The 20,582-nt window shown below is 37.0% G+C and overlaps 1 protein-coding gene across 16 annotated transcripts in view; it reads right to left on the reverse strand.

The window, feature by feature from the left end:
- Positions 1–16,398, reverse strand: part of LOC111593503 (small conductance calcium-activated potassium channel protein) — an 83,920-nt gene extending 67,522 nt beyond the window's left edge. For 14 of the 16 annotated variants that reach the window (XR_002751040.2, XM_023306281.2, XM_023306280.2 and 11 more), the window contains exons 1-2: positions 16,317–16,394; positions 15,507–15,901 (exon numbers count right to left, since the gene is read on the reverse strand). The gene's annotated coding sequence lies outside the window, so the exon portion shown is untranslated. Of the gene's footprint in view, positions 1–15,506; positions 15,902–16,316 lie in introns of all 16 variants that reach the window. The other 2 variants (XM_023306275.2, XM_023306276.2) reach the window with 2 other exon arrangements.
- Between the last annotated feature and the right edge of the window lie 4,184 nt (positions 16,399–20,582).

Raw genomic sequence — 20,582 nt, forward strand, 5'->3', positions numbered from 1 at the left:
TTTATATACCTCATTAATTCGAACTTCTTAGCTCTACTCAATATTTGAAATAGAAAAATAACATACTCTATAGATCAGCTCGACTAGTTCATACCCTGTAAATGATAAGAAGAGCTCTGTAACTTGAGAAACTAAAGAATTGAAATGTCTTCTCAATATTTTAAGTGAGTTTTATAAAAGCTAAAGCTGCATTTATTGAGATCAGAGGCATTGCACTACTAACAACTACCCTGCATTCCTTAGATACCCTGTAAGCATGAGACAACAATAGGCAACATAAGCAGATCTTTCGCAACTATTCACAATATTTTAGTGGTCTTTAAATTTTTTTTTAAGATAAGTGCGACTAACAGCTACCCTGTAAAAAGCAACACGACAACACTAAGCAACATGACTAGTTGCGAGAAGCCTTTCGAAATTAACACTCAAATTTAAGTAGAGCTAGAAAGCTCTGTAGAACAGTTCTTGAAATAAGCTCGACTAACAGATATCCTGTATATAGCAATGTAATTCACATTTAGAGATCTGATATGTTAGCTCTAGAATTCCAAAAGTCATCTTTCTGTTTATGGACTTTCAGCTTTTTTAAAACGAAACTCGTCTAATAGATACCCTGTAAATAGCAACAACGCAGCAATGCGTAGTCTTTTCCAATTAGCACCAATATTTAAACAGAGCTAGATTGCTTTATAGAACAATGCTTGAGCAAGCTCAACTAACAGATACCCTGCATCTAACAATGTAATTTATGTCAAACTGTCCTTAATAGCTTAAGAATCATGAAATGCGCAGCCCTCTCATAACATACCCCTAAACTAGCAAAACTAAAGCTAAAGCTTTCTACTTAAGAAGTTGACGAAAAAGCGCTGCGTCAAACTAGACAAAGCTTTCGTAAAGTTTAAGAAACAGCCAAAAACAAGAGATAACGACAAACCGTTTTTAGATACGAGCGAGTAGCACGTGTACAAAACTAAACATAGCCAGACGCACAGGTATGCAGGGGCAGGTGGGTGGTTAGGTCTGCCTGTGCGATTGTGTTTGGGTGCATGTTTGCGTAGCTAAGACCGCTGAGCTGGAAAACTTGATGACCGCACACCTACAGGATGGCAAACATTGAAATGCAAACATGAACTCACGCACATGAGCCTAAGCAATGCGTATACGTGTGTGTATGAGTGTGTGTGTGTGTGTGTTAGGCATTTCTATATTTGATATGCAAGCTATGACGGGTTGGCTAGATTGGTTAGGCGCTTGGCTGACTGCGGTTCAAAAGCCCACAAATTGACAGTTCGCCGTTGTCGATAGGGCGGAAGTGGTTTAGGTGGTTCAGCTAGTTTGGGTGGTTTTATATTATTTTTTTTTGGGTATGATGCCATGATAAACTAATTTCAAATAAGTTTCAAATCAAACTAGCTAGAAAAAAATCAATAGTTTGGCTATAAATACAAGAAGAACAATAAAATTGCTGTTAGAATACCCTGTAAAATGGGCTTAAAGAGGCATAAACGTTACACGCATATATATATTAATACATACATAGCCAAAACTATTGGGTCATAACACGTATAATTTAGTTGATCGGCAGCGCCGTTTAAATTTAATTGTAGTTAATTTTTATTCTTCTATTTTTTTGTTTTTTTTTTTTATGAATCGATAAACATAAATTAGCGAGCTATACGAATGAATATGAGGCGGTTATTTGTGATGCACGTTGACATTCAAATATGTGTCATATTCTATTCAAATACAAAGTAAATCGATAACTGAAACAGCTGGCAATTAGATGTATCGATAAGTGTAATTTCGTTAATAATACAGTTTAACAATCGATTAGAGGACGATCGATATTTTGGACAATACCAATCGTTACTATGAATAAAGGCTTCCCTTTTCATTATCTGTCTACTTGATTTCACGATAACACACATCGATTGCCAAAATCGATAAATGCGTTTTTAATGTAGTTGATCTATAACTGCATTAGTCCGAGCGATAGCACTAAAAAAATGTATCAAGTAATCGATATATTATGTGCTCGATAACTGTAATTGTTATAAATGTAACTGATAATTGTAATCGAATATCAATTTGATCGATACATCTTATCATAGTTATTGAAGCTGTTACAAGATGCTATGTTATCGATAACTGCAATCGCTTTTAGAGCAATTATAACATATAGCTGTAATCATAAGTAATATAATTGATTATAATAATCATAACCAATGCTGCTCCTAGCAGCAATCATTATCATTGTAATCGATAACTGTAGTTTAATCGATTACTATAGTTCCTATAAGTTAGATAGACTCAAGCCTTAACTAACTCAACTGGCAAAATATGCAATACATATTTTGAAATAAATATCAGATGGAGCAGCTATAGGGTAAGCACGGGTATGTGTACCTTCAAAGCTCTTTATTTACCATTGTGCTTATTAGTGTTGCCTTGAGCAATTGTACCGTTTCGACATGGGGAATTGACTGGCGGCGGTAACGGCAATGGCAACGGTAGCAGCAACGGCAACGGCAACGGCAATGGCAACGCCAATGGCAACAATAACAGTAACACAATTACAATAACAGTGACACTGAGGACATGAGTCTTGGGACATGAGCGACACGAAATGTAAAAAGTCGAAACACCTGCGCAGCAACCCAACCTAACCCAACCCAACCCAGCCCAACCACACCCAACCCAGCCCAGCCCATACCCACCATAGTCAGTCACACGTTGGCATGACGAGCGTGCCGCTAATAATAGTCGCCGCCCAATTGAACTCCCAAGTTCTAATTCCCTCCCAGTTGCTCGTTCCCTTGAGTTTCGTGGCTAGTCAATCCATTGTCTGACAATTGTGGCAACAAATTGGGTTAAAAATTTTTTGCTAACCAACACTGGCGCCCAGTGTTGGCAGCGTGTAGCATAGTGCACCTGCATCTGGCGTTAGCGACGTAAATTCAATTTCCCAAACTTCAGTATGAAAATAAATTAGGGCATAACGAGACGAGCATCAACAGCCGCACAATACGCGCTCACAGTTTAAAAATGACGGATTGAAAGGGATGAAATGGGAAGACATATATATATATAGACAGAGAGATACAGATAGATATCGATAATCACTAACTTCCCTGCTAGAAAGAGAACTCTATGAGCCCTAGCCAGTTCAGATTGGATTCAGCTGGAATGACTTAAAGACTTCCAACTCATCTCAATTCTGGAGCTCAATATACCCGCGTGCACTATAATAAACGAGAGTATATAAATACAGAGAGAGAGAGTGAGGGAGACAAGTACGAGCCATTAAAATTGTTGGCTCTAGGGCAGTTGGTTTTCATATTGATTGCATTGTCGGTTAAATTATGACAGGTGCTGCAGGAGGTAGTGTAGGCGACGGTTGGGGGTGACCAACAAAAATTAAACAATATTATTATGACAGTAAATACACACGGACACACACATACACATCTCTATAAATGGACATACGTAATACTTTGCTGAAGCGACAGAAGCTTTGGAATTTTACAATTGGCTCATTAGCTGAGGACTAAGCCGAACAGAGAAATTTTCATAAAATATTTAAGAAATAATTGCGAAATTACATTTGGTGTTAAATCAGACATACGATAAAGACGTACTTCCCATAGCATTGAACTACCTGAATCTATTAATATATAATAGTTGCTGCATTTTAAAACAGATAGCAAGGGAATTTTATATGTTAAAGAGGCAAACGAATGTTAATAAGCATAGATAAATGGGTATTACTTGAGAATCTAAGAATCTCAAATACTGATCTGAGAAACAAGTATAGCTATAGAGTTGGAAAAGTAGACAGACTTACATAGGTAAATAGGTATGCACGTATATAGATAAAAATGTCTACAGATATATAGGTACATATGTCTATATATAGGTACACATATATAAAGGTACATATGTCTATATATATAGGTACACAGATATATAGGTACATATGTATATAGCTATATAGATACATAGGAACACATGCTTATATATATAATACGAAGACATGTATGCATATAGGTACATAGGTACGTACGCAGATTGGCACATAGGTGCGTATGTATATAGGTACATAGGTAGGTACATATACCTCTATGTGCGTGGGTATATAGGTACATAAGTAGGTACATATACCTATATGTGCGTAGGTATTTGGTACATAGGTACATATATATATATATATAGGTACATTTGCCTAGAAACATATATGCCAATAGGCACATGTTTCTATAGGTATATCTGAATATAAACACAAAGGCACACATGTAACTATGTATATAGATAAATAGGTACATAGATACCCCAGTATGTAGATATATCGTCGCATAGGTACATCTGTATATAAACGCATAGGCACATATATATATATACTAAACAGGCATCTAAAAAAAGGAATATTGAAACAAACGTACAAACTATGTGCGTGATACATAGTGTATAGGTACATAGGTACATTTCTATTATATATCCATATAGTTTCATATGTATTTAAATACATAAGTACATAGGTACATCCTGAAACGATTTTGTAGAGTTAAAGACTTAAAGCTTGGGGCAAATGTTATAAGCTCCTCCCACTCTTGGTTGCTTTTAAGTATTGATGCAGTATTTCAACTTGTTAAGCATTTTTTTTTTGTGCTGAGGAAATGTTAGGGATGTGTGTTAGGCGAGCAGAGATGCCCATTTCACTGGTTGTGTCTCTATAAATTGTTTTAGCAAACGACAAACCGGGACAAATTCGAACAATGAATGCCTGTGGTTGACCTCGTGCACGGCAGCCGTGCATGTGGAAAGTGTGGATAAGTTATGTGCCAGTTGGCCAGGTGACCCAGATGTCATTCAGCAGTTGGCGTTAAAAACATGCCACACACACAGTGAACAGGCCAATAACAATAAAACAACTCGGCGACAACAGCGATCACAGCACACAGGACACATGGGCTCGTGTCCGAAGCAGAGCAACTGGCCACAGTAAAAAACAAGAACAAAACAAAATAAGAAACGGCAAAAAAAGAGCCGGAAAAAACAAAAACACAAAATAAAAGTAAAAGTAAAAAAAAAAAAGAACAAAAAGCCGAAAAAATCTATTGTGTAATAGCCGCTTCAGGTTTGCCCATTCAAACCTGATAGCCTTGTTTAATGGCCTGGCCACAATTCCGGACAACGCCTCCTCAGAGCCGGAGTCTCCCAGACCCCTACGCCCACTGACAGCCCCTCGGGCTTTTACACCCTATGCCTTAAGCTCGATCTTCTACACGCTCTGTCTGCCCCATCGGCCCACACTCGACAGCCACTGCCTGTGCTCCTCCTAGCCCTGGCGCTCTACTCCCTTTGCCTTCAACTCGAGCTTTAACTGCCGTTGCCTGTGACTGTGCCTGTTCCCTCTTTACTCTCTGGCAGCCCCTCTTTAACCTCTCTGCCTGCCCCTCGTGCTGCCCTCTTCGCCCTGAATTGCCTTCCACTCCTCGACGCTCTAGACTCAGCGCCAAGTTCCATTCTCAGCCTATCCCACCTTGTTTCCACGTGCGCCAATCCCTGTCCCACCCCGCCTCCGTTGCACCTCCTTCCACCCGGCTTTTGCCCTCTGCCAACAGCCCAAATCCATGTCCCAGCCCCAATTCTCGTTGCTCCTGCGATTCGACGTTCGCATGTAGAGATAAAAATTTATTGCACAACTCAAAATCAGGTTCCAAGCGCTGAGCTTTGTGCAAGGACTGACCCCAACATACCTTTCTCTATATACATATATATATAGGTATATATTCGTATATATATATAAATTCATGGTGCTAAGCAAGCAACAAGAAAATCGTTAACTTGGCTAAAGCTTGGCCAACAATTTGATCCGCCAGTTTATAAAAGTAAAAAAAAAAAAACAACCTATTCGCATATATATTTTTTTCTTTGGCTCCTGCTCGACCTCGTTGCATTCGTCAAGCGTCAAAAGGACGGCCATAACGAATGGATAAGTTACAGCCAGAGCCAGAGGACCACAGTCACATTCACAGCCAGAGCGACAACCAAATGCCTTTTATAAGCCAGTTACCCAACACCCATTTGGACTAAGGACTCTGTGGCTGACGTCAGAGCGGCCATTGTGCAAGAACTAAAGCAGGAAATGATGACAAAAGCGACCCAGCATAAGGCATAAGGGAGAAGCAAAGCGAGAAGTGCCATGGAAGTCAAAGCAAATGTTTTCAGACGTCATTTTATGCAACGCAAAGTGGAAGTGAGAGGTCGACTGAGAAGTAAGCGAGCCTCAACATTATGCTAGGCAGAAGAGAGAAACTGTTGCGAGAAGCTAAGCCGCTGAGTAGAAGCGTATAAGAGTGGAAAAGAAGATAGAAAGAAAGAAACAGCAATAGTAAAAGTATGTAAAGTGTGTAGTGTGAGAGAGTAGAAAGAAATCATAAGAAGTAATGAGTAGAGAAGTGAGCAGCAACGTGAGAAGTTGACGTTAAGTCATAGTCAAAGTCAACGGATGCAATGGAATATACCAAAGCAAGAAATCAGATGGAAAAGTAAACTAGGCTTGATATTCTGACTGCCATAAGACAGAGAGAGAGAGAGAGAAAGAGAGAGAGAGATGCCTTGAGAGAAGTTAAGTAGTTATAAGGGCACCTTTATGCCCTTGATGTCATGGAAGAGAGAAGCTTTGAATAAGGTAATATATAAAAACAATATCTTCATTTAATGAACTCTCTCTCCCTCTCTCTCTCTCTCTCCCTCTCTCTCTCTCTCTCTCCCTCTCTCTCTGTTACCTTTCAAGCTTCTCTCTCATAAACATTGCATTCATCAAATACTATCGAGATGCTCTCTTCAAGCAGCTAAAATTCATGAAAATCTCTCCGTCTCTCGCCCATAGCTTCCAAAATTCAATAAGTCTTTTAATTTAAGCTTCTCTCTTAATCAAATATTTACTCAACACTTTCTTATCCTCTGAACTGCTCAAAAATTTAGCTGAAATTTATGTTTTGTCATCGATTTAATCAGCTTTCTACAACTTGTTAGTTTCAATCCAAGTTAGCCACTGGCTCGGATCTCGGTGTTTCGAAAGTGATGTGGGGGGTCAGGGGTTCGATAGAGACGTGCTGAACTCAAAATTAGATATATCTATCACAGAGCTGTTGAGCTTTTTATGCTTTGCTTTAGCCAAAAGTCAACAAGATGATGAAGGTACCATTATTTTGCATCATTTGATTGACCCACTGCTCCCCACTGTCCCTCTCCCTCTCTCTGTCTCTGTCTCTCTCTAGGCTACAATATCTTTCATATTATAAATGCGAAGCCCCATGCTTTCCCCTTAACCTTCGCCTAACTCAAATACAATGCCAAAAAAACTGACATTTTCGATGGGGGTCGAGCATACAAAGGACTTTTCGCTCAGTTTGGATGATTGCTTAGTGGTGGAGAGGTATCAAAGAGAGAGACAAAGAGAGAGAGGCAGACAGGGAGAGAGGTAGAGAGTGAGTAGGGCAACTGATGCCAAGTTAATGAAAGCATCAACGGGAATGCTACTTAGAATTGCCCTTCAGCCAAGAGCTGTGCATTCATCTACATATAATACTTTTATAATATACTACTATATAAACACACACACACACACACACACACACACAGCGGAACACACAAAAGGTTGTGCCAAAGTAATTTACTTCGAACTGAAATTGAAATGACATACGTTAAAGGCAAAAAGAAATAGATTTAGACAGACAGTTTGACATTGTCTAATCGTGACAACTGTCGAGATAGATCTATAGCCATATATACATACACATCCAAATATGTATACCGTTATATATATATACTTTTATGTCAAATGTACATATTTATCTTGAAAACAATAATAACACATGCCGCCATTATAAAGATATTTCGCTTGAATTCTGACTATGGCATGGGGCTTGGGGCTTGGGGCTTGGGGCATGCGGCATGGAGCATGGCGAGCTTGTCGGTTTGCCTTATGGCAATTGAAAGCCTGCACAGTCTGGGGGCTGGGCAAAGAGAACATGTACTTAGCATTATGTACGAGCGCCGGCACTGAGTCATAAACGATTTGCCCATTTCATCATTTTGCTTTCTAATTGAATGAATTGTGTACAGATGTATATATATATATATATAACTATATAGACTGATATATATGTATTTATATAAAACCTATACTAAATAGGCACTTATACCCTGTAAGGGCTTGCTCTTATAGGATATGCCTGGGAATTCGACTATTATACATAGTAAAGACTTAGCTTTTAAAAGAAATGATATATTTCCTGTATAATATATATAAAATCTATAATGATCTCAAATAACTCAGCAACTATAAATTATATAGTCTTCAATATAGGTATGTTTGCTACGTACGAGTAACTCAGAAACTTGAGCTCTTAAGAATTTGAAGATAAATATACAAAGTATTTCATTTATAAGCATTTTCTTTACATGATCACAGGCATTAGCACTGCCCATAAGATTAACATCTCATGTAACTCAGTCTCTATATGTGTTAGAGACCTAATAATTCGTATGTCGACCTTACATAATCAACTCAATTTAATTGTTATCATTTTGCGTATGCACCAAATATATCCTAGCATAACCTAAAAGAACTCAGGCAGTATAAGTGCTCGACAGTTCATAATTTATATGGGGAATCTATGTAAGTAGACTAATTTATTTATCAATATATCATATTTTATATCTGCTTTCTTAGCTTATAAACTAATGAAACTCATCAACTATATGTGATAGAACTTTTCAGAAGATATAGGATATAAGTGGAATATTGGATCAATAATAAACTCATTCAATTGAGAAAGTATAGGTAATACATACGTAGGTATAAGTTCTTAAAAAAAGCTGAAGTTATTCACTCTATCTATATGGATATTATGCAGGATCAGTGCTGTTCGCTTTTATAGTCGCCTTGAAGACTTAAAAACTGATGGCAGGATAGCTGTAAGTCGTGCAATCTTAGCTGCTTATACGACTTCCTTATTTTGCTTGCAATATTTTGCCAACAAAACAAACAACAAGCAAAAGGCGCATCTTTTCAGCATAAACACACACACGAAAAGGGTACACACACACACAGAGAGTGTGCCACGCCCCCTAGTGGGCGCAAAAAATTGAATAAATTTATGTGTTGGTAGCCTGGCAATAAAGATTTGGGTTCATTGGCTTGACATTGATGAGAGAGAGACAACGGCTCTGTGATGGACTCGGATGTAAATTGACTACACGAACTGTATAAATATTTTATACACACACGCACACATACACCTGAAATGCGTATAAAATATATATGTGTATATATATTTATATATATTATGTTTTTTAAGCAGATGCAGCCAAACGTAAAATCAATCAATGAACGCGCCAAAAATCAGCAGATGTTACATATGTCTTTATATCTATATATATATATGTATATATATATATATGTATACATATTTATGTGTTTGTTGCCTAAGCACAAGCACACACACACACGCACACTTACACACTGTTAAGGAACTTAGCCAAATTACCTTATGAAAAGTTAACGCAAAGTTTTGTCTTGTTGTTTTTTTGTTGCTCGTTGTTTCCTTTGTTTTGTGTAAATCAATTAAGGTGAGCCCTCAACAAGCTAACATTATTAATAAACTGTTTTGCCTAATCGATAACTAAACGTTTGCGCATTTAACATTAACATTAACATTTCACATTTAGCGCACATTAACGAGGCAATACAATAAGTTTAACCGAAACTACTTTGCCTTGACTGGAAGGCAATGTTTAGTTGTTGGCGTTAACTGTATATCTATATCTATATCTATATATATAGATATATATGAGTATAGCTGTTAATTGTGCCCCCTCTAGAGTTAAATGAACATATCAAAGCAAACTTTATATCTAAGATCTAAGCGAGTTAAATTTATATTCACATCAATTCAGATCCAGTAATCAGGAAATAGACTAATCTTTTTCATACATTTTTCATGCTGTTCTTTAATATATCCAATTTTGAATGCGAATATATTTTGAATATACTGCAACAAGACTTATTTCCACATTTTCGGCATATTTTTGAGTAGGTCTTAGGAATATTTTTGCTAGATTTGAAGTATATTCTAGAAATATATTTTAAGCCTGTTTTATTGTGGTATATTTTTGGTATATTTTAAGTATATTCTAATACTAATCTTTTGTATATTCAAAGTATTTTTATGTTTGTATATTTTTGATAAATTTTCGATATAATATTGCTATATCTTAAATATTTTTTTTGGTATTTTTATGTATATTATAGATGTATGTAAAATATATATATCTTTCAGATACATTCTTGTTATATTTTGGGTTTATTCAAAGTTTTATCATGCTATATGTTTCGTATATTTTTGGTATACTTGAGTTGTATTCTATGTATTTATTGGGTATATTTTAAGTATATTTTGGGTAAATTTTAGGTATTTTTTAGTTATATGCAAGGTAAATTCCTATTCTAGTTATATTCTGTCTGCATATTGTTGGCATGTCGATTTATTTATATATAAATATTTTTAAAATAGTCTTTTAGCTAGTTTTTCTCTACATACAGTTTATAAAGCTTTTATCCGACTAATTTCATTCATAATCTAGCTCAAGTTCATTAGACTTAAGGCTATTCCTTTGTTTTTATTTAATTACAAAGTTTCAGGGAATTAAAAAGTTAATTTCTGATTTAAAACTACTGCGACTGTTACGCCCAAGGCAAGGAAGATGTCAATACGCCCCCCGTCAGCCACTGCCGTGCTCAGGCTATTCGTAATGAGCTCTGAAATCCATACCAGATCAAAAAGTTTGCCATATGCTCAATTCCATTAAGATGGAAAAAAGTGAGAGTACGAGAGAAGGCCATGGGTTAAGTGAACCGAATGATTGATTACGTTTTGCATTAATTGCGCTTTTCTGCTCATTAACCACCAGCAACAGCAACAGCAGCAGCAGCAACGGCTGGCGATTAAAAATTACAGAGATGACTTCAGCGTAAATAAATATCAAATTCAATTTTACATTCTGGAAAATTCCAGTTGGAGCTGTGTAAATATTACACGTAGTTCGAGCCGAACATAGGATTCCCTTTCAAGAAGGAGGAGAACAACATATTTAGAAGAGAGCGACCGACTAGCAGATACCCTTAACTTTAACAATAAGTTTTCCAACTAACAATTGTGAAAGAAATGAAAGACAGAACAAGCAAAAAGTAGAGTATTCATTAGCTGTATATACTTTAGCTACCCAAAAGTGTTAAGCATGCTTAAAGCACTAAGCTTTGTCATCGATTTTTATCGGTTTTATGAAATGCTATCGATGATTTGAATCAAACTTCATCTGTAGACGAATAAACAGATCAACTTATCTCTATTAGCTCAAGTGTTGACCTCATAAAAGTCTATATATATATATACTTATTGGCAACGGCCACGCCTATTTCTGCCTGTAATATACAAGCTATATACCCTGTTAACTCATTTTTAGTGTTGCACATGATTCAAATAATACTGATATAGTTGAACGCATCGGTGAAAGATTGATGTTATCATAAAAATTAGATAATCTTGCAGACCATTTAAGAGCCATATATAGAAAGTATATAGATCTCTTAATGCACAAAGGGGAATACCCTTACTCTGCGCACTATCTTATAGCTGTATTATATAGAACTGTATATAAGAGTAGCTATGATTAGTAAATCAATCAGCAGATCTATCAACGATATATTCAAAACTCCTTGAACAATACTTCAGTATATCAAAATGTATATATATTAATATATACGCAGCGTTGCATATTGCATAAGCAATTCATAATGCCCTTTTGAGCACAGGTATTCTAAAGGAAACACAAATAAATAAAACGCAAGCTATAAAAACACAAAAAAAACTATTTAAAATTCACAAACAGACCATAAAAATGAACTTCGCTCTTAATTAAGGCAAGCATATAGGAAATACATATGTAAATATATATATATATATATGCACACATATGTATATGCATCTGGGAGACATATACGAGAACTCGTTAACTATATGTGCAGTTGCCGTAGAGCGAGATAGATGGAGTCCCGTAGGCCCGTGCATCGGGAACAAAAAACAGCTCGTCGGACGCTATTTATGGCAAATTCCTGAGTCGCAGACATATCTATAGATATATACATATATATATATATATATATATATATATATATATATATATATATATATATATATATATATATGTATATATATATGTATATTATAAGTATAAATACATATATATATATGCACTTACAGAAATGCACAGAGCTCGCAAAATAAGTTCAACCACATTTAGCTTGCTGCACGTTTGGCAAATGAAAGCGAATTTTTCTTGAGTTAGCAAAAAATTTATATTTGGCAAAATCTTTTACAGTTGTCATAAAGACAGAAATTTAATGCGCTTTCGCTTTTAAATAGAATCCATTTGATCTTTTTGATTCACGTTAGCAATGCGAGCAATTGCTGTTAGCTAGTGTTGTTGCTATTAACTGTTGTTGTTGCTGTTAGCTATTACTGTTAGCTATTGATGTTATATATTGCTGTTAGCTATTGCTGTTAGCTATTGCTGTTAGCATTGATGCTGCTGTTAAGTGTTACTGTTAGCTGTTCGCTGTTAGCAGATGCTGTTAGCAGCTGCTGTTAGCTATGGCTGTTAGGCGTTGCTGTTAGCTTTTGAAGTTACATATGTAAACTTTTGATAATAGGAGTTGCTGTTCGCTAATGATGTTACTGTTGGCTGTTGCTATAAGGTGTTGCTGTTAGCTAATGATGTTACTATAAATAAATGCTGTAGCTGTTGCTGTTAGCTGTTGCTTTTACTATTACTCTTGGTGTTGGTGCAAAGCCAGGCCTCTGTTCACCTTTAGCAACTACAGCTGTTAATTAACATTGCATAGCTGGCAATTCATATAAAGCTTCTTTGCCTTCTTCGGATCCATCTCATAACGTGACTAATGCAGACGTTGAATGGTTTTGTTTTTCAATTTTGTAATCAAACCGAATCGCATAAATATTTCCATAAGCTCATCAAGCGAGCAGTTTTTATGAATCGAGATATTTTGATAAATGATATAAACAGAAATCGTAATATGATTGATATTGCCGAAAAGAGTGAAAGCCAAATGAGAAAAGAATCATTGAAACGTAACGCAAAATCAAATACAAGATCTTTGTTTACACTGGGGAATGGTTCTATTAACTCAAGCAACTGTAGAAGATATATAAATTTTTGTTTTGATGTACGAATGAAATATTTATATATTTGTATATTTCGTTTAAGTGTTTGGATTCCACATGTGAAAATAATCTATTTTAATATGTTTTCCATGCTAGACGTGCGGGACATACTAAAGATCAGAGACTCTCGAATAACTTTGAGACTTATTGCAATTGAGTTCGGAATTTGTGGTTCAGTTCAAATCAATTATTTTAATGATCAGCAGATGAAAAGTTCATGAACTCTCGAAACGTTTAATGAACAATCAAATAACTATGCTATAAGTATCGTATATGAACTAGTTAAGCAGCTCATGAACTAGTTCTGTTGACTGTCTAATGAATTGCATACGATAATGCTCTGTTCTTAATTTTTTAGATACTAATGCTGAATAGTTCAATAGAACTAATAGTTCACGATCAACTTAATAGATTGCAGCTGACTAGTTCAAAAGAACCATTCGATTCATGAAGAGCTTAAATTCACAAACAAACATTTAGTTCATTAACGTTCGAAACGTTCAGTGAACTATCAAATAATCAAGCTAAAGTATCAGTCATGAGCTAGTCCAGCACTATGTCCAGCAGTTATTCAACTGAATAGTGCAATGGAACCAGTGGCTCATGAACAACTGAAGCACTTAATAGAACGTTTAGCCAATGATTAATTGAATAACTTCTAGACCAAACGTTCGCTGCTCACTGATTAAGTTCACTTGTTCATTTGAACAGCTCAACTATATTAGACACAATCTGCGCAACTGAAACTGACAGCAAACTAAATACAATGTCAAAATCGAAGTGCCTGTTAAATATTTAACAGCTGCATTTAGCGAAGAGCTACATAAACGCTTTGTCGGACTCAAAAAAGGCTTACAACTTGAAGAGAAGCTTTAGCAAAGCCAACCAAACGCTTTGCTTAAACAATATGAAAAGGAATTTCGAAAAAAAATTACAAAAATAACGAACTTACACGAAAAGAATATAAAAACAGTAAAAGCCATTTAGACATGTCGCCGACAAAAGAAGAACAACAAGAGCAGAGCAAAACTTTGCCAAGTAACTGTAACTTGAACATGAACTTTCAACTAGCCTAAGAGCTATATAAATATATATACATATACATATGTATGTAAGTTGATATATTGATTCAAAAATTTGAAAGTACAGTAAACACTTGAAAATAATAAATGAAGAAATGCGACAATAGCATTTATAGCTACAGCTGCATACAGTATATACAGTTATTGTTTCTCTCACTCACTCCATCTCCCTTCTTCTCTTCTTCTCTCACTCACCCGTGTTATCGCATTGGCAATAAGCTAGCTTAAGCTAGCACAACACTCGGCCCAGGATCTGTGGCTGACACGAAAAGCTTTTTGTCCAGATTGCCAAGCACTTCAACTGAGCGAGGGGCGAGAGGCGAAGGGCGGTGGACGGAGAGGGGCATATATATAGTTGCTAAAGGTTTTTATACTCGTTCACGCACTAAAGAGAGTACATTAGCTTTCGTGCAAGGACCCTCTGACTGTCTGTCCCTTTGTTTGAAAACTTGCAACTTGGAATCGTTGATACGATCATCTTATAAACTCGGGCATAGACAACCTAAGATCAAAACTATATATTGTGGATATATCTAAGTCCATATCTTCTATGGACTTAAAGCTAGAAACCAACAATTTAACAACATAATTATCGTTGAATGTAAGGATTTAATTGACGCGAACGAGTATTATGCAGTCGGTGGCGTCCGACTGCAACATTGTGACTGGTTTTTTGGTTGCTTTTTGGAATTGTATATATTGTGTTTGTGGTTAACTCGGGTTCTGCATGCCACAAAGCTGCGCAAATGCCAATGCCCCAATGCATACAAACACACATACATACACACACATATTTGTAGATGTAGATGTCGATGTATGTAAATGCATATATGCAGGCACATGTGTAAATGTGTGCAAGAATAGATGAGTACATGAGTACAATGAGTACAATGAGTACATGAGTACATGAGTACATGAGCACATAACTCATTTAGAAAACGCGCTTAACGGGCAACTGCTGTTGTTGTTCTTGCTGCTGCTGTTTGCACTTGGTTGCAGTTTGTTGGTTAAACTAGCATACATAATGCATATATATGCATATATATATATATATATATATATATATATATGTATATAAGTGTTTGTGTATGTGTGTGCTTTTAACGGTACCCACTTTGATAGTATGCGGCGCCTGGTTGCAATATTCGTTGTTGTTGTAGCTGCTGCTGCTGCTGCTGTTGTCGTTGTGGTTGCTATTTCAGTTAGCAATAGTTGCTGCTGCTTGCTTGTAAGTAACGGCAATATTTTGCATGCGGCTGCTGTCACAAATGGTGCTGCTGCTGTTGCTGTTGCTGTTGCTGCTGTAGCTGCTGCTCGTGCATATTGCCATTGAAGCATGAGCATGTGTAAGCCAGATATTATAGATACTTTTTGGGCTATATACCTAGAGCAACATCAGTCGAAAGCTGTTGCTGTCGCTGTTACTGCTGCTATTGCTGTTGTTGTTGTTGTTGCTGCTGTATGCACATTTCGCTTGTCACTGACTCTTAAACTTTTTCCACTTGCTCGCTGAACAACGGGACAAAAAACAAACAGAATTGATATATTCGCATTACTCAAGTGCAGTCGACGCGCAAATGAGCTGGCGAAAAGAAATCCCAAAAAAAAAAACTAACCCAAAAAAAAGTACAAAAAAAAATAAAGCTACGGTGAAGTTTGCCGCTTGCTTGCTATTTTTAGAGTTGCAATATTGTCTGTATGCGCTGTTGTTGTTGCTGCTGCTGTAATCTTCTTGCTTGCTCTTGTCTTTGTGATTGTATAGTTGTATTCTTTATTGCTGTTGCTTATTGTTTGCTGGTGATTACAACAACAACACAGTATGCTTTGCACTGCACGCGTTTGTCCAAATGCAAATGCCAAAAGTAACAACACACGCACACACACACACACGCACACACGCACTCACACACACACTCGCACATACACGCACAATGAGACAGTCGGGACAGAAAACGTCTGTCCGTCCTCGCTTTGCACGTTGATGTTTCCGTTAGTGTTGTTTGTGCGATACTGACTCAATTTGTTGCTCGGCACCGCGTGTATACACGTAGCAACGACAACACAGCGACGCGTCGCTGCTGACGTTGGCAGCGCGCATTCACCCGCTGCCAGGCAGTCAGCCAAACCTAACCCAAGAGCCACCCACCCAGCCAGCGCCATCTACCTACCCGACAGCCAGCCAGCCGTGTGCGCTGACGCTTCGGTTTTTGCTTCGTTTTAGTTGCTCGTTCCCGTGGCCCAGTGCCTGGGTCCGGGTCGGGCTCCTTTTGCCATGCCCATGCGGCACCCCACTCTCCCATTTCTCTCCTCCTCTTCACCTTCTCTCATACCAATCGCCCAAAAAGCAACGAAGCGTCGACATCGTCGAGTGCATGCCAAAGCAGCACTGGGAACAGCAGGCAGCCAGCCAGCCAGCCAGCCAGCACACACACACACACACACACACACAGTCCGGGAGTCTCGCTGTCAGTCAAAACGACGCGTCGTCGCTTGTCGTTCCTCTGTTCGTCCCCCTTCCTCGCAGCTCCGCGCGCTCTGCATCAGCACGCAACCATACCCCTGCCATCTCCCTTTCTCCTGCATACTTTAGCACATGCATGGTTCCCGCAGTTCCGTTGCGTCACCGGCTACGTCGGTGCTGCTGCCCACCTCAGTGGGCGTGTGCGTAAGTAAGTGTGTGTTACTTTGGGAACATGCTGCAGTGTTGAGGTAGTTGCTGCTGCTGCTGCTGCTGCTGCGGCTGCTGCTTCTGCTGCTGCTGCTGCTACTGCTGTAATGATAAATTTATGGTTCCATTTTTTTTGTTTCTGTTTTTGTTTTTATTACTGTTGCTGTTGTTGGCTTCAGCAGGGTTAGCGGGACTGGTGGGATGCCGCTCCTGGCGCTAACGGCGTTTGGTTGTTGATTGTTGATTGTTGTTTTTGGTATTTTCGCATTTAACATTCACATTGTTTTGTATGCGTTTTTTGCTGTTGACTTTTTTTCGGTTACTGCTCCAAACTGGCACGAATAAACTTTTATCGCCTAACACACACACGTACACACACAGGCATACAAATGTATATGCATCAGTGTGAGTGTGTGTGTGTGCTCACATTGATTTCACATTGTTTTTCTTGATTGTAGCTGTCTTTTAGCATTATGAAAATGATGTTTATTGCAAAAACAAAACCGAAAACAAAATAAAGCAAAAAAACTAAAGAACGAAAGCAATAAACTTTCACAGTTATGTGAACTTATGCTTTGGCCTGCTGACTTCATATGCCAAAGACAGCCACACACAGGCACACGAGCATTTACCGTTAATACATATAACAGGTCATTGCTTTAGGAAAACTTTCTAAAAATATACTATGTAAATATCCTTTAAGCGAGAATAGTATAATTAACTATGCTCGCTCAGCCAGTGCATAGAGGGTATATTGGTTTTCAGTAGTGTATAGTATTTATATAAATATATATATATATATATATATATATATATATATATATATATATATATATATATATATATATCATATTCATATGATACATATTCGATTTTTTTTTACTGTACAACTTCATTGGGTCAAGGTAGAATTCTACAATAGGTACCTATTTCGATTCTTTTAGAAATTTCTTAATCTGACTTTTTTACCATACATTTTTTGGGGGGGTTTTGATAAGGTCTTCTTCATAATATTTATATTTTGCCAAAATTGAACAGAGCAAAAATCAATCAAGAGATGAAATTGTCTGAAAAGTGTTTGCACAGCTTCCCCCATTAATTGGATAACTCGAAGGCTTTTTGGGCCGAGCATCGTTAATCTTGATTTGAATTGATTAGCGGAGGGCTTGTTGCTTCAACGGAAACAAACAAATTAATCACAGCGAAAATGCTCAGACAGGAAATATATATATATGTGTGTGTGTGTGAGGGAGAGTTTATATACTGACTACTTTAAAGAGACAAACGAGTGTAGTAAGATATCTTGACTTCAAGCTATTGCCATGATATACTATAATTAATAGAAGCTAAACTCCCAGCAAATACAATATTGTTGGAAAGTGCTCGACTAGCAGTTACCCTTCATCACGCTAGTGCATAAGGTCTGCTCAAAAAGTATGTGCAATAGATACAATTTGGTCCAAAACCTCAAAGATTTCAACAAATTTCCATAGTTATTCAAATGTTGGACGAGAAATCTCAAGTTTCTTGCATTCAAAATGAAAGAAGACATTCCAAAAATGGAGTTCTTTTATATAATTTCTATCTATTCAAATCAACCAAATATGCTAAAAAATTTTATTTAGTTATCGATATTTTATCGACTTTTATCAATTTGTATCGATTTGATCTACTTTATGTATGTATATATCTATACTTATTTTGCTGATTTTGCTGATTTTGCTTCCGTCTCTTGAGTCTATAACTTGAATAACTTAAATTTGTTTCAAGCTATCGATAACGTTTTGTTATTTTCATAAAATCGATCAAAATCGATAAATAAATTAGGCTATTTTAACATGTGTAGCATAAGTATATGTATATATATAGGTATATATTCTTAATCAACCATAATAATACCATAAGAGGCGCCAGCCACGCCTTCAGTGGTCTGTTACACACCTGTTAAGCAAAATAAAATACCCCGTTCAGCCATTGCTAATTGGCACAGAAAATCAATTGCATTAATTCCACATAAAAAAATTTGTGTAGCATACTTTTGTGGGCGATTCAACGCATACACAAATTGTTCACATTTTTTTCGTTAGGTTTTGCCAACTAACGCAGTTTGAACCCCAATTTCCAATCAAACGCATTCCAGTTGAACGATTCGTAAAGATTTTGAGCTGATATTAATTTTCAAAGTTTCTTCAATGAAACGTATGAACTAGCTAAATACCCTTTGATATTACTCATTAGCCTATAGAACATATGCAATAAAGCTAACTAGAATCCGATTGGAATGGGCTGGAGTCACATAAATTATTAAACAGCAGTCACTAGGATTAATGTCCAGACGATAGAATGTCAAGAAGAGCTCCGACAAGGGTCGTAATATATGGACAGGACAGTAGGGGTGACAGTAGGGGGCGTGGTACATGTGGGCGTGTAGCCATTGCTGTAGTTCCGTACATTCCAAAAATGGAGCACATTAATCAATCCAATTAATATGAAAAAGGTCAGAGCGATGGAACAACCGAACTTTAAGGACTACGCCATCCAAGGTAAAACACAGAGAGAATACTTTGTAATTTTCGATATATGTAAAGTATATATATATATATAGAGAGAGAGAGAGGCTAACGCATATTATTTACGAGGCAACTTTAACGTGACTGCCACACAGACATCAGATAATAATTTATTGATATCAAACACATTCCATAAGTTCCTATATATATAATGGTGGGTATATATATGGTGGGTGTTGTCCTGCGGACATTGGCTTTCCTATACAACGGTTAAACGTTCGCTTGCCTAGCTAAAATGCATTCCACTTCCACATACACGCGAATACATATGACTTACAAGCTTAGAGATGGACCTGTGTCTTGACGATACATTGCCAAAGAAACATAATCATCATATACTGAAGCTCCGACATGGATCGAATAATGCTATAATAATTTAAATTTCTTTTAAATATCTCAAGTTCAGATGATATATGAAATATATTAAGAAAAACTGCTCTTAAGCTCAACTAGGTTTTACAATACATCGTTTCAGCTGTCTCGTGTCTCATGCTGCACTCACTAACATCGCTAACGCACACATACACATGCACAAATCGTGTGACCTACAAAGTCAAGTTAATCGTTGCCATAAAAAGGGTGTGAGCGGAGCTCGGGTTTGAGTTCGAGTTAGAGTTCGAGCTTTTCGCGTTCGGCTTCAGCCTCGGCCTCGGCCTCGGCCACGGCCACGAAAATGAATTCCGTTTTCAGATTTCGTTTTCGTTTACATTTCATTTTCAGTTTTGTCGCCAACTGTTTCCCAATAAATACTTAACATGATTACATGTATGCATATATGTGTATATGGCGCTAATTATGTATGTGACGGCGACGAAATCCAATTGGATGGAGTTGGAAGACCCAATTGAATGCAAAAGGTAATTTTAGTTAGAGTTTTGGATTTTTGCTGTTTTAATTCTTAACAATTGTATTTTAATTGAACAATATTCAAGAATTATTTTGTACATTCACA

This window comes from Drosophila hydei, unplaced genomic scaffold, assembly GCF_003285905.1.
Source record: "Drosophila hydei strain 15085-1641.00,03,60 unplaced genomic scaffold, DhydRS2 tig00000237-arrow-arrow-pilon, whole genome shotgun sequence".
In the NCBI taxonomy this organism is placed as follows: Eukaryota; Metazoa; Arthropoda; class Insecta; order Diptera; family Drosophilidae; genus Drosophila; species Drosophila hydei.